The sequence below is a fragment of the Chinchilla lanigera genome, unplaced genomic scaffold, assembly GCF_000276665.1.
Source record: "Chinchilla lanigera isolate Chin_1 unplaced genomic scaffold, ChiLan1.0 scaffold00108, whole genome shotgun sequence".
In the NCBI taxonomy this organism is placed as follows: domain Eukaryota; kingdom Metazoa; phylum Chordata; class Mammalia; order Rodentia; family Chinchillidae; genus Chinchilla; species Chinchilla lanigera.
Window position 1 is genome coordinate 3,538,559 of NW_004955509.1, and position 10,504 is coordinate 3,549,062.

Here is a 10,504-nt window from a genome sequence, read left to right on the forward strand (position 1 = left end):
CCTTCTAAATATAGAAGTATCCACACATTTTTATGAATATTAAAGTATTTTAAATGCATGCAGATCAAACTGCTAATGGCTATATCTGAGAATGGAGACAGCAAATAGAAGTGTCTTTTCCAAAATAATTTTCCTTACACAATATAAAAAAAATCTTATTTACAATAAGACTACACATATTTCTCTTGAAGGCAAATTTAGCAAATGAAAACAATTCCCTAATGTTAACCAATAATACAATCAAAAATACCTTCCAAGTCACTAAATTCATAGAAAAACTGCTTGATTAGCACCTCATCTCTATCTTTTCCCTTTCAGCAGGACTGAGACATAAACAGAAATTAACACTTATTGACTTTAGCCTCAGAGATTTTGGACTTGTTACAGCAGATAGCCTTCAGTGACTAAGATAAGCTTCCAGCCTTTTTCAAGGACTTTACATGCTACTTAGGAAAATTAAATGTGCATGTAAAAGTTAAAAGATCAAAAGAGGAAATGTGAACAGTTTTCCTGATATTAAGCATTGCAGATATGAAATTAAGAAGAAGTCCTTAAAACAGTGTCACAAAGAAATAGGATGGAGCTGGTCAAGTTTTGTAAACTCAAAGAGGAAGTGTGGAGGAAGTGTGTAAGGAAAGTATAAAATTGAGAAAGTAAACATTGATTGGATGAATGTCATTGGAGTAGAATCTTTTTTACTAAGAAGTAGTGAATACTGAAAATGTAAGTTAAAATCTAATGACAAGGAATGTTCAGTATTAGCCCAAGTGCACTAAACTATGTTATACATGATCAGTATGACAAATAGATATTATTTCTCATGCCAATGTCAATTGCTAGGGAGGGCTACATCTTTGCCAGGTGGAGAATGTTTCTCAAGCTATATTCAGTATCAATAAGAAATACCTCCATGATCAGTTAGCAGTCTCTGCCCTAATGAGGGAGGCATTGTTCTGGGCTAGACATGTGCTAACTTTGCTAGAGGCAAAGGTGTTTTTAAAGTGCAAGAAAATAGGAAGATCTCATTGGTTAATGAAAGATCAACCTGACTTAATGTTGGTGAAATGAGGAAGGGAATTTGGAAAGAAGGCACAACAGGACTCAGTGAAGCTTGTGGGAAAGTCGACATCAAAGATGAGCCTAAGGTTTTAAGCTAGGACTCAGGATATTCATACAATTTTCAAAAAGTGACATTCAAATTTTTTCCACAATTGATTATTTGAGATTCACTACTCTCCATGGATGGCATCACTCTGAGATTATAATTTTCATTTAGAGAAGGAGATCATGAATTTTTGGAGATAGTGATGATGTTGTCTTAAAAGTTAATCTTTGGGCTGGGGATTTAGCTCAGCAGCACAGCTCCTGCCTGGCAAGTACAAGGTCGTGAGTTCGATTCCCAGGAATGGGAAAAAAAAAGTTACTCTTTTACTTGTTTGTTTCAAACATTTGGACATCAAACACATTATACTGATATTCAGTGCTTCTATTTTAAATCATGTTATAGCTGGCTGTGTAACAGCTGCTCAGTATTTTGTTGCGGCAAAGAGAGAGAGGGAGGAGGGAGAGAGGATGTGAAAAAACTGCGACGCATTGTGTACATGTACCAGCGCCCCACAACAAATGTGATCATTACATAATACAAACATATATTCAGAAAAATAAAAACACAAATGACTAGGAATGGAGGTGTTTATGAGATGGAGGTGGCAATGTTAAAATGTCTTGCAAAAAGTTTGGTGTGTGATGCATGAAACGCAAAATAAAGAAAAGGAGAAGCACTTTTTCCTTTCTTCTTCAGGGACACATGTTGCTAAATGAGACAAAAATCATGACCTAATTATAAATCATCCCCACTGAACGTAAATGAGTTCCAAGGAAGGCAGGGCCAAGCAATCCACTTGGTAGAATAACAAAATAAAAATGCTTACTACTCTGATTTGATCATTACACATTGTATACATGCATTGAATTATCATACCCTGTAAGTTTGTGCAAATATCATATGTATCTCAATAAATAAGGCAAAATCAACTTAAATTAAAAGGTTACAGTAATGAATGACATATATATTTCCTTCTTTAGCAATGATGTCTAAGAATCACAATTTTACAATCCAATATTCTGTTCTTCTTAATTTTTACTATAAAAATTACAAAGAGATGAACTCATTTATATTTTTTTAAAGTTCATGTCACATAAATGTCTAGTTTGCCTTACTTTTAATTAAACTGATTTTTAGCTCCATTTTAAGTTTATATTTGAAAGAGAAATTTTCCTGGGAAATCACATCATGTATGTGCATGATATAATTCAAATTGTTTCCACAATTGATTATTTGAGATTCACTACTCTCCGTCACTCTGAGATTATAATTTTCGTTATAGAAATGGGCTCAAATTCTACTTAAAGAGGTGATCTAGTTTGCTTAAAGCCCATGTAGGAATTTTAGTAATGGAATCAAGATAAGAATTATGGTGTCCTAACTCCAAATGTAGTGGTTATTTTTCTTAATAAAACATCGCAGATTTTCTGCCAGAAGTAAATATTTGGTTTCATAATAGCCTTTTAAAATGTAACATATTCTTACTTTTCTTGAAGAGTCCAATAATAGGTTCCTTGTCTACTTTTTCTATGAAATTGTGTTTACTTGCCCCAAATGTAACAAGATTATGTCCTTTAAAAACCTGATGTTAGTCCATAACACCCTCAAGAAGATTTACAATCTCACACAATATTTTACTGCTGTCATTAAAAACAAGTGGTGAGATAAAGTGGTTTCAGTTATACATCGAAAAGATTGCTCTCTTTCAAAGACAGATTGAATTCAAAATGCTTGAAATAATTGAGTTACTTTTTTCCCTCTGTTCCAAAATATATAATATATGTGATGATAATGAATTTCCTTATTTCTTCTATTTATAGTGAAAAAAGAGGGCATATGCTGGAAAAATAATAATCTAGCCCAAAGCAGATTCATTTTCCTTTGTTCTCTCTGTGACTAAGTTGTTCATCTGGGGATCCTCAAAGGCTGTTGAACTTTCTACATTTTTTTTCTTTTGTTTTTGTTGTTTGGGATTAAACCAAAGGTACTGTACATACTAAATAGACATTCTACCACTGAGAAATAGCTCCAGACCCTTTTTCTGGGTTTTTAAGTGGAATGTTTCTCTCATGTCATAAAATAAGGTTTATACAGAAACACTTGTTCTTTACCTGACAAGATGTGACTCAAGATGAAGGGCAGAAAAGTTGAATGAACTTATTCACCTCTGAGACCTCCAGAAGATTGACACCTATGTTCAGATTTGTTTGCAGTCAACTGTAGGTGAAAGAAAACATTTTCATTTTATTCCAGGGGTGTAATATGTCATCTGCAATGGCCATGGCCGTTTTCTATGTCTTTTGGAAAAATCTATAGCTTCTAATATAGTCCAAAGTGTACACCAGCTATTTAATAAATTCCTACTTAATGGGCTTCTATACAAATCACTGATGAGAAGTTCAGGATAGTAGCATAATCTGACAGTGTGAGTGGGACTGTTTAAGTATAGAAGATGCCTTATAAAAATGGACCCAATTCTCTGACTTTACCATGTATAAATAGTGTAATAAATCCTTTGCAATATGGTTCAGAAGCCCCTCTGGTTCACAGGTGTTTTTGCTCCCCTTTGACTCTGGAGTGCCTCTGTGACTTTATTTGGCAAATACAATGTGGCAGAAGAAAGACTACGCCAGTTCTGAGCCAGGGCCTTCATGTTGTGGAACAAGTCACTATTCGAGCAAGCAAGGCCAGGACAAAATTACAAGGACTAAGAGATCTCGCCCTCAGAGAAAAATTGTCACAGCTGAGTTTATCCTACACCAGAAAGCACCTAATAAGCCCAATAGATAACCACAGATACAGAAGAAAACTCAGTAGAGACCAGTGCAATTTACTGGTCTGTTGTGAACCATTAATTACAAATTGACATAGCATCTGTCCGAGGTACTCCTTGCCCTGCCTTGTGGGTTTATTTTGGAATGCAGAAACTCTGCTTTCTCTAGGTCACTGCTGAGATCTTGATGGTCAATGAGGTTGTAAAGCTCACAGAGCAGGATATAGTTTGCTGTATACAATACAGGGAAAGCTAGCACCCAGGTGTGGGGATGAATCCTAACTTTTGTCCTTTATGATGGTAAAATTGCCCATTCAACAATTACTTCTACCCTGTTCCAGGAAAGGCACTGTACCCTCCCCACTGCACCAGATAATAAAATAGTGGCTAACTGGAGATTCTTGGTCTTTGATCCCAGAGAACACTGATCGTCCCAGAGCCCTATTTCCTTACAATTCGTGTCTCTTGCTCTTTTTTTTTTCTCACAGTGCGCTGTGGAGATTGGGGACTCACTGCAGGGGTCCCTGGTAGCAGACCCTGTGAAAATAGTCTCCAAAACTGGTCCACAAAATCATGAGCTAAATAAATCATTGTTTTTATAATTATTTTCCTAAGTTTTGGGGTGGTTTGATATACAGGAAATGTTAATGCATAAGAGAAAGGCTGAGATAGGAAGAATTCCTTATTCCTGACTCAGAAAAGATGTTTTGATAAGAGTTTCATGTTTCTACACATCCCCAACAGAGGAAATATCCATTCCTCTTTTTACATTTTACTCATTCCTTCCCAAGAGACCAAGAGTAGATGCCTAACTGAGGGAAGCCTGACATTTATTGTGCTACAACTTTTAGCCGGCTCTCCTGATCTCATCAAACTGCTCAGAAGTGGAACAAGCTCCCTTTTTTCTCTGTTTCCTAATTTTCTGTGACAGGAACTCTTGTGTTTGTAGAAAAAGAAAGCAGTCCTACTGGGCATGGTGGTGCACACCTGCAACCCCAGCACTCTGGAGGCTGAGACAGGAAGATCCTTGGGAGTTCAAAGCCAGCCTGGGCTACAAAGTGAGCTCAAGGCCAGCCTGAACTGCGTAGTGAGACCCTGTCTCAAAAAGACAAAAAAAAAGAACGCAGTCCACCACTATCACTCACTGTCCTTCAGGTTCCGAGGTAAGGAGCAGGCTTATGGTTCTTCTCAGTATTCTCTAAAACTACCCTATAGAGCCAGGTATCTTCGCAGGCAAGTCCAGATTTAGTCTGGCAAGCAGGATCGACCACTAAGATCCAGATGCAAACATTTCCCAACATGCATTTAGCAATTGGATACCTTCTCACCCACGGAACCCCAAGAGGTTTAGTACTTTCTCCTAAGCAACTTCCAATAGTTGGGAATATTCAACTGAAAACTTTAAATGTGAAACAAAATGACATTTCTCCCTTAGATTTTCAAGATTGATTCCACTTTTTCATTCCAAGTTTTATGTGATTATTGACTAGAAATACTTTGTACTCATTTTTTTCTATGAAGTATTCAAATAAGAAAACACACATACAGTTCTAGTCCATTGATTTTGATCTTTTTATCTTTATAAATGTGAAGATATTTTAATCAAACAGCAGAAGATCTTCCTCTCTAATTTTTGGATTTCTGCTCCTGGTAATAAAACTGGATGTTTTTCACAGAAAGAAAGCAAGAAGTAAACTAGATAATGAGTAGAAATTAAATTCAGCATTCAAAAATACATGAATTGTGTATACATATAAGTGCTAATGCATGCACACATATAGTTCTTTCAGAAAATGTACTAAGGAACAAGGAAGTATCACCTCAATTCTGTTAAAATGGATATCATAAAAAAGCTAACAAGTAATGGTGAGGATGTGAATAAAAGGGAACCCATGTACAGTGTTGATGTAAATTACTATAGCCATATGGAAAGCAGTATGGAGGTTCCTTAAAAACTTAAAATACTATAATCCAACAATGCCACTACTAGGTATATATCCAAATGAAATTAAACCAGTGTTCAAGAAATGGCTGCAGCCCCATGTTTATCACAGTGTTATTCACAATAGTCAGCGAATGGAAAAATTGAAGTGTCTATCAACTGATGAATGGATAAAGAAAACATGGTGCATATATATTCATTCATAAAAAGATGAAAACCTATCACTTGCAACAGCATGAATGAAACTGGAGGACATCTGGTAAGTGAAATAATTCAGGTTCAGAAAGATAAAAAGTATACAACTTCACTTATAGGCAGGATCTAAATGAGTAGATATAGACACAGACAGTAAAATGGTAGCTCAGAGGCAAGGGTTGGGGCAATGGGGAGATGTTGGTCAGTTCCAGTTAGATAGGAGAAACAATTTCAATGGCTATATTGTGCATCATGAGGGCTACAGCTAATAATATACCATACACAGATGCTTCTGAACTTAGGACAGCTTTACATCTCAACAAAACTATCTTACATGGAAAACACTGTAGGTGGAAAATACATTTTTAAAATGGCCATACTGCTCAAAAAGTATTTACAGATTCAATGAAATCCCAATCAAAATACCAATGACAATCTTCATAGAACTGGAAATACATTTCTAAAATTTAAATGGTAGCCCCCCAAAAAATAGCCAAAACCAAACGACAAAGTATAACAAACACTATCTGACTTCAATACATACTAAAACAGGAATAATCAAAACAGTATGATATCAGCATAAAACCAGACACACTGATCAATGCAACAGAAAAGAAAGCCTCTAAGAAAACCCACAGAGCTGCAGCAAACTGATTTTCAACAAAGGCTGTAAGAACACTGTAGAGAGACGTTATAAAATAGGAGAAAATATTTGCATACAACACATCTCACAAGTGATTGATATCCAGAATATATAACAATCTCCAAAAATTCAGCAGGAAAAACCCTCCAAATAACCCAATTTTTCAAAATGATCAGTAGATCTAAATAGACATTTCTCAAAAGATGACATATAAAAGTTCTCAATGTCACTAATCATTAAGAAAATGCAAATCAAAAGCACAATATCACCTCATCCCAGTAAAAAGAACTTTATCAAAATCCCCTAAAAGTAACAAGGGCTAGCAAGGATATGGAGAAAAGAGAACCAATGTGCAATGTTGGCAGGAACGTAAATTAGTACAGCTATCAAGGAAAACAGTAGGGAAGTTCCTGAAAATGTGACTACCATATGATCCAGCACTCCCATTTTAGGGTATATATCCAAAGAAAATAAAATCATTACTCTACGTGAAAAAGACATCTGAACTCCCTTGCGGATAGCAGCACTATTCACTATAGCCAAAAAATGACGATACCCTAAGTGTCTATCAACTCATAAATGGTAAAAGAAAATAAGGTGCATACGCATGCCCGTACACTATTCTGCCATTTAAAAATTCATTAAAATAGCAAAAACATGGATGGAACTAGGAATCATTATACTAAGTGAAATAAAACAGAAACAAAGAAAAGTGCTACATGATCCCACACATATGTGGAATCTAAAAATGTTGATCTCATAGAAATTGAGAGTCCAATGGTGCTTACTAGAGGGGAGAGTGGGAATAAGGGAGAGATGGGGAAGTGTTGATCAATGAGCATTAAGTTACTTTTAGGTAGGACCAAGAAGTTCTGGTACACTAATACACATTGGGGTGAGGAAAGATAACAAAAATGTACTGCACATTTCAGAAAATTAGAAGAAAGGATTTTGAAAGTTTCTTACCATAAGGCCATAAGGAAATGATAAATGTTTAATGACAAAGAGTGTAATGTGATTTAAACATTATACAATGTATACAAGTTATCCATTAATATGTATAATTTTTGTTTTTATGTATCAGTTTACAATAAACTTAAAAAGAGCCTCCCTGTGCACACCCTGCACCAAGTGAGCCAGTGCTGCAACAGCTGCTGGTCCAGCAGTTCAAGTCTGTGCTTTACTTCCACAGCCACAGTTCCCAGCTGAAACTCATGGAGACAGGTATTTCCCATCTACTTCCTGGGGGCAGAGCGGGCTACCCAGGACCCCGATGCCATTACAGTCTGAGTCTCGGCCCTCCCTGCACCTGAGGCACACAGGAGGTCCTCACTCAGAAGCCCCAGGGACTTCTCTGCCTGGGGGGGCACGTGTGGCCCCTCCCTGCACATGCCCTGCCCTGAGTGAGCAATAGCTCCAAGAGCTGCTGGTCAGGCGGTTAGAGTTCATTCTTTACTTTTGCCTAGAGCCCCTAGGGGGTTGAAGGCACTGACAGTCTGCGATTGCTGCCCGTCCGGCCTGCATCTGGTTCCTGTATGTGTCCTGAACTGACTGCAGACACAGAATCAGGTGGTTCACAAACTGTCGACCCTGAGGTTTGTGTCTGAGTTTTGCCTGTACACTGAACTGCCTGGGGATATAGGTCCACTGGACCAGGATTGTCACACCAGTGCAACCCGAGTCTGGGCCGTGCACATGCACAAAACTGCAAGGGGATGCTGGATCAGACAGTTTGCCGTCAGCTGACACCAATGTCCATGTCTGAGACCAGGGATAACTAGATAATAAATCAACAACTGCCAGAAAACCCGAGATTAAGTAGTGCTTCTCAGGGGTCACTGAGGGGCAAACTTCACCAACAGGAAAACTAGGGACACTAGTGGCCTTTGCTGTACAGCTACTGAAGAGGGAAACTTAGCTTTCTGCATCCAGTAGCAAACATGACACAACGAAGGACTAAAACACAATCCCAGAACTCCACCTCAATTGGAACAAGTCCAGGAGACATCAACATAGGAGAACTTGGTAAACACATGCCTGAAATAGCTGAAATGATTCAATGGAAGTAAAGGAACAACTCCATAAGGCCTTAGAAGAGATGAGATCAGAAATAATCCCTCAGGCAAAAAATGGAATGACAATAATAATGAAAGAACTGCTCAAAAAGTCTGAAGAAGAAACATATGAGAAAATAGAAAAACAAAGGCAATGGATAGCAGCATTAAATTAAAAAGTATAGAAATGACTAAAAATGCATGAACCAGATTCAAAGAGACTTCCAGGAAAACAAAGCTGCTATTGAAAGCTGCCAAAACTGCTTGAATGAAGCTGAAGATAGAATCGCAGACTTTGAAGACAGCATGGCAATGAGGGACCATGAAAGAAAGGATCTCATAAAATCAACAAGGATCCAGTAAAAGTGAATTCAACAGCTGCAAGACAAGGCAAAGAGGAATAATGTATGACTTACAGGAGTCAATGAAACAGCAGGAGGCAACACAACTGACATAAAAAGAATATTTGTAGAAATAATAGCAGAAAATTTCCCAAGCATGGAAATAGAACCTAATATACAGTTAAATGAGGCATATAGAACTCCACACAACCACAACCAAAATAAAACTATACCCAGACATAGAATAGTCAAGTTCTGAGATATCCAGCCAAAGAACAGAATATTAAACCTGCTAGAGAAAAGAAACAGATTACCTATAAAGGAAAGCCCATCAGAATCACGGCAGACTTCTCAGCACAGCCACCCAATAGAGAAGAGCTTGGAGCAAAGTATTACAGGTCCTGAGACAGAATAGCTTCCAACCAAGACTGATGTACCCTGCCAAACTATCCCTCAAATTCAACAGAGAAATAAAATATTTTCACGACAAACAACAATTAAAGAAGTTTATGAGTGCAAAGTCAGCATTACAAAGACTACTAAATGACATTCTAGACAGAGAAAAATCTGACCACAATTTCAAGAACAGCAGTAGAAATGAAATGTCAAGAACAGCAAGCAAATAAACAGGTAGAAAAAGTAGGACACCAATGCAAGTAAATAACATGACAATGATAAATCAATACATATCGGTTATAACTATAAAAGTGAATGGCCTCAATTCTCCAGTCAAAAGAAACAGACTGGCAGAGTGGATTAAAAAACAAAATCCAACAATATGCTGTATACAGGAAACACATTTCACTCAAAAGGAAATCCATAGACTAAAAGTCAAAGGATGGAAAACAATCCTTCATGCAACAAGAACCCAGAAAATAGCAGATGTAGCTATTGTGTTTGCAGACAATGTAAACTTCTGACCGACAACAATCAAAAGAGATAAAGAAGGCCACTACATACTAGTCAGGGGAAAACTGCAAGAGGATGAGATAACAATAATAAACATGTCTGCACCAAATATCAGAGCTTCAAATTATATAAGAAAAATCATAACAGGCATGAAAACCCATATAATTAATAACACTATTGTAGTAGGGGACCTCAACACCCCATTGACACAAAGAGATAGGTTAACTGAACAAAAAAATCAGCAAGGAAATAACAGATCTGAACCAAAGCTGTGAACAAATGGACTTAGTAGATGTATACAGAGTGTTCCACACCACAGCGTCAGAATACACATTTATCTCAGCACACATGGGTCATTCTCTAAAATAGACCACATCCTAGCCCATAGAGCATACCTTCTGAAATGCAAAAGAATTGAAATTATCTCGTGCTCATTATCTGACCACAGTGCAATGAAATTGGAAATTAATGACAAAAGGAACTCCAAAAACTTCATAAACACTTGGAAATTAAACAACAACCTCCTGAACAACCAATGGGTC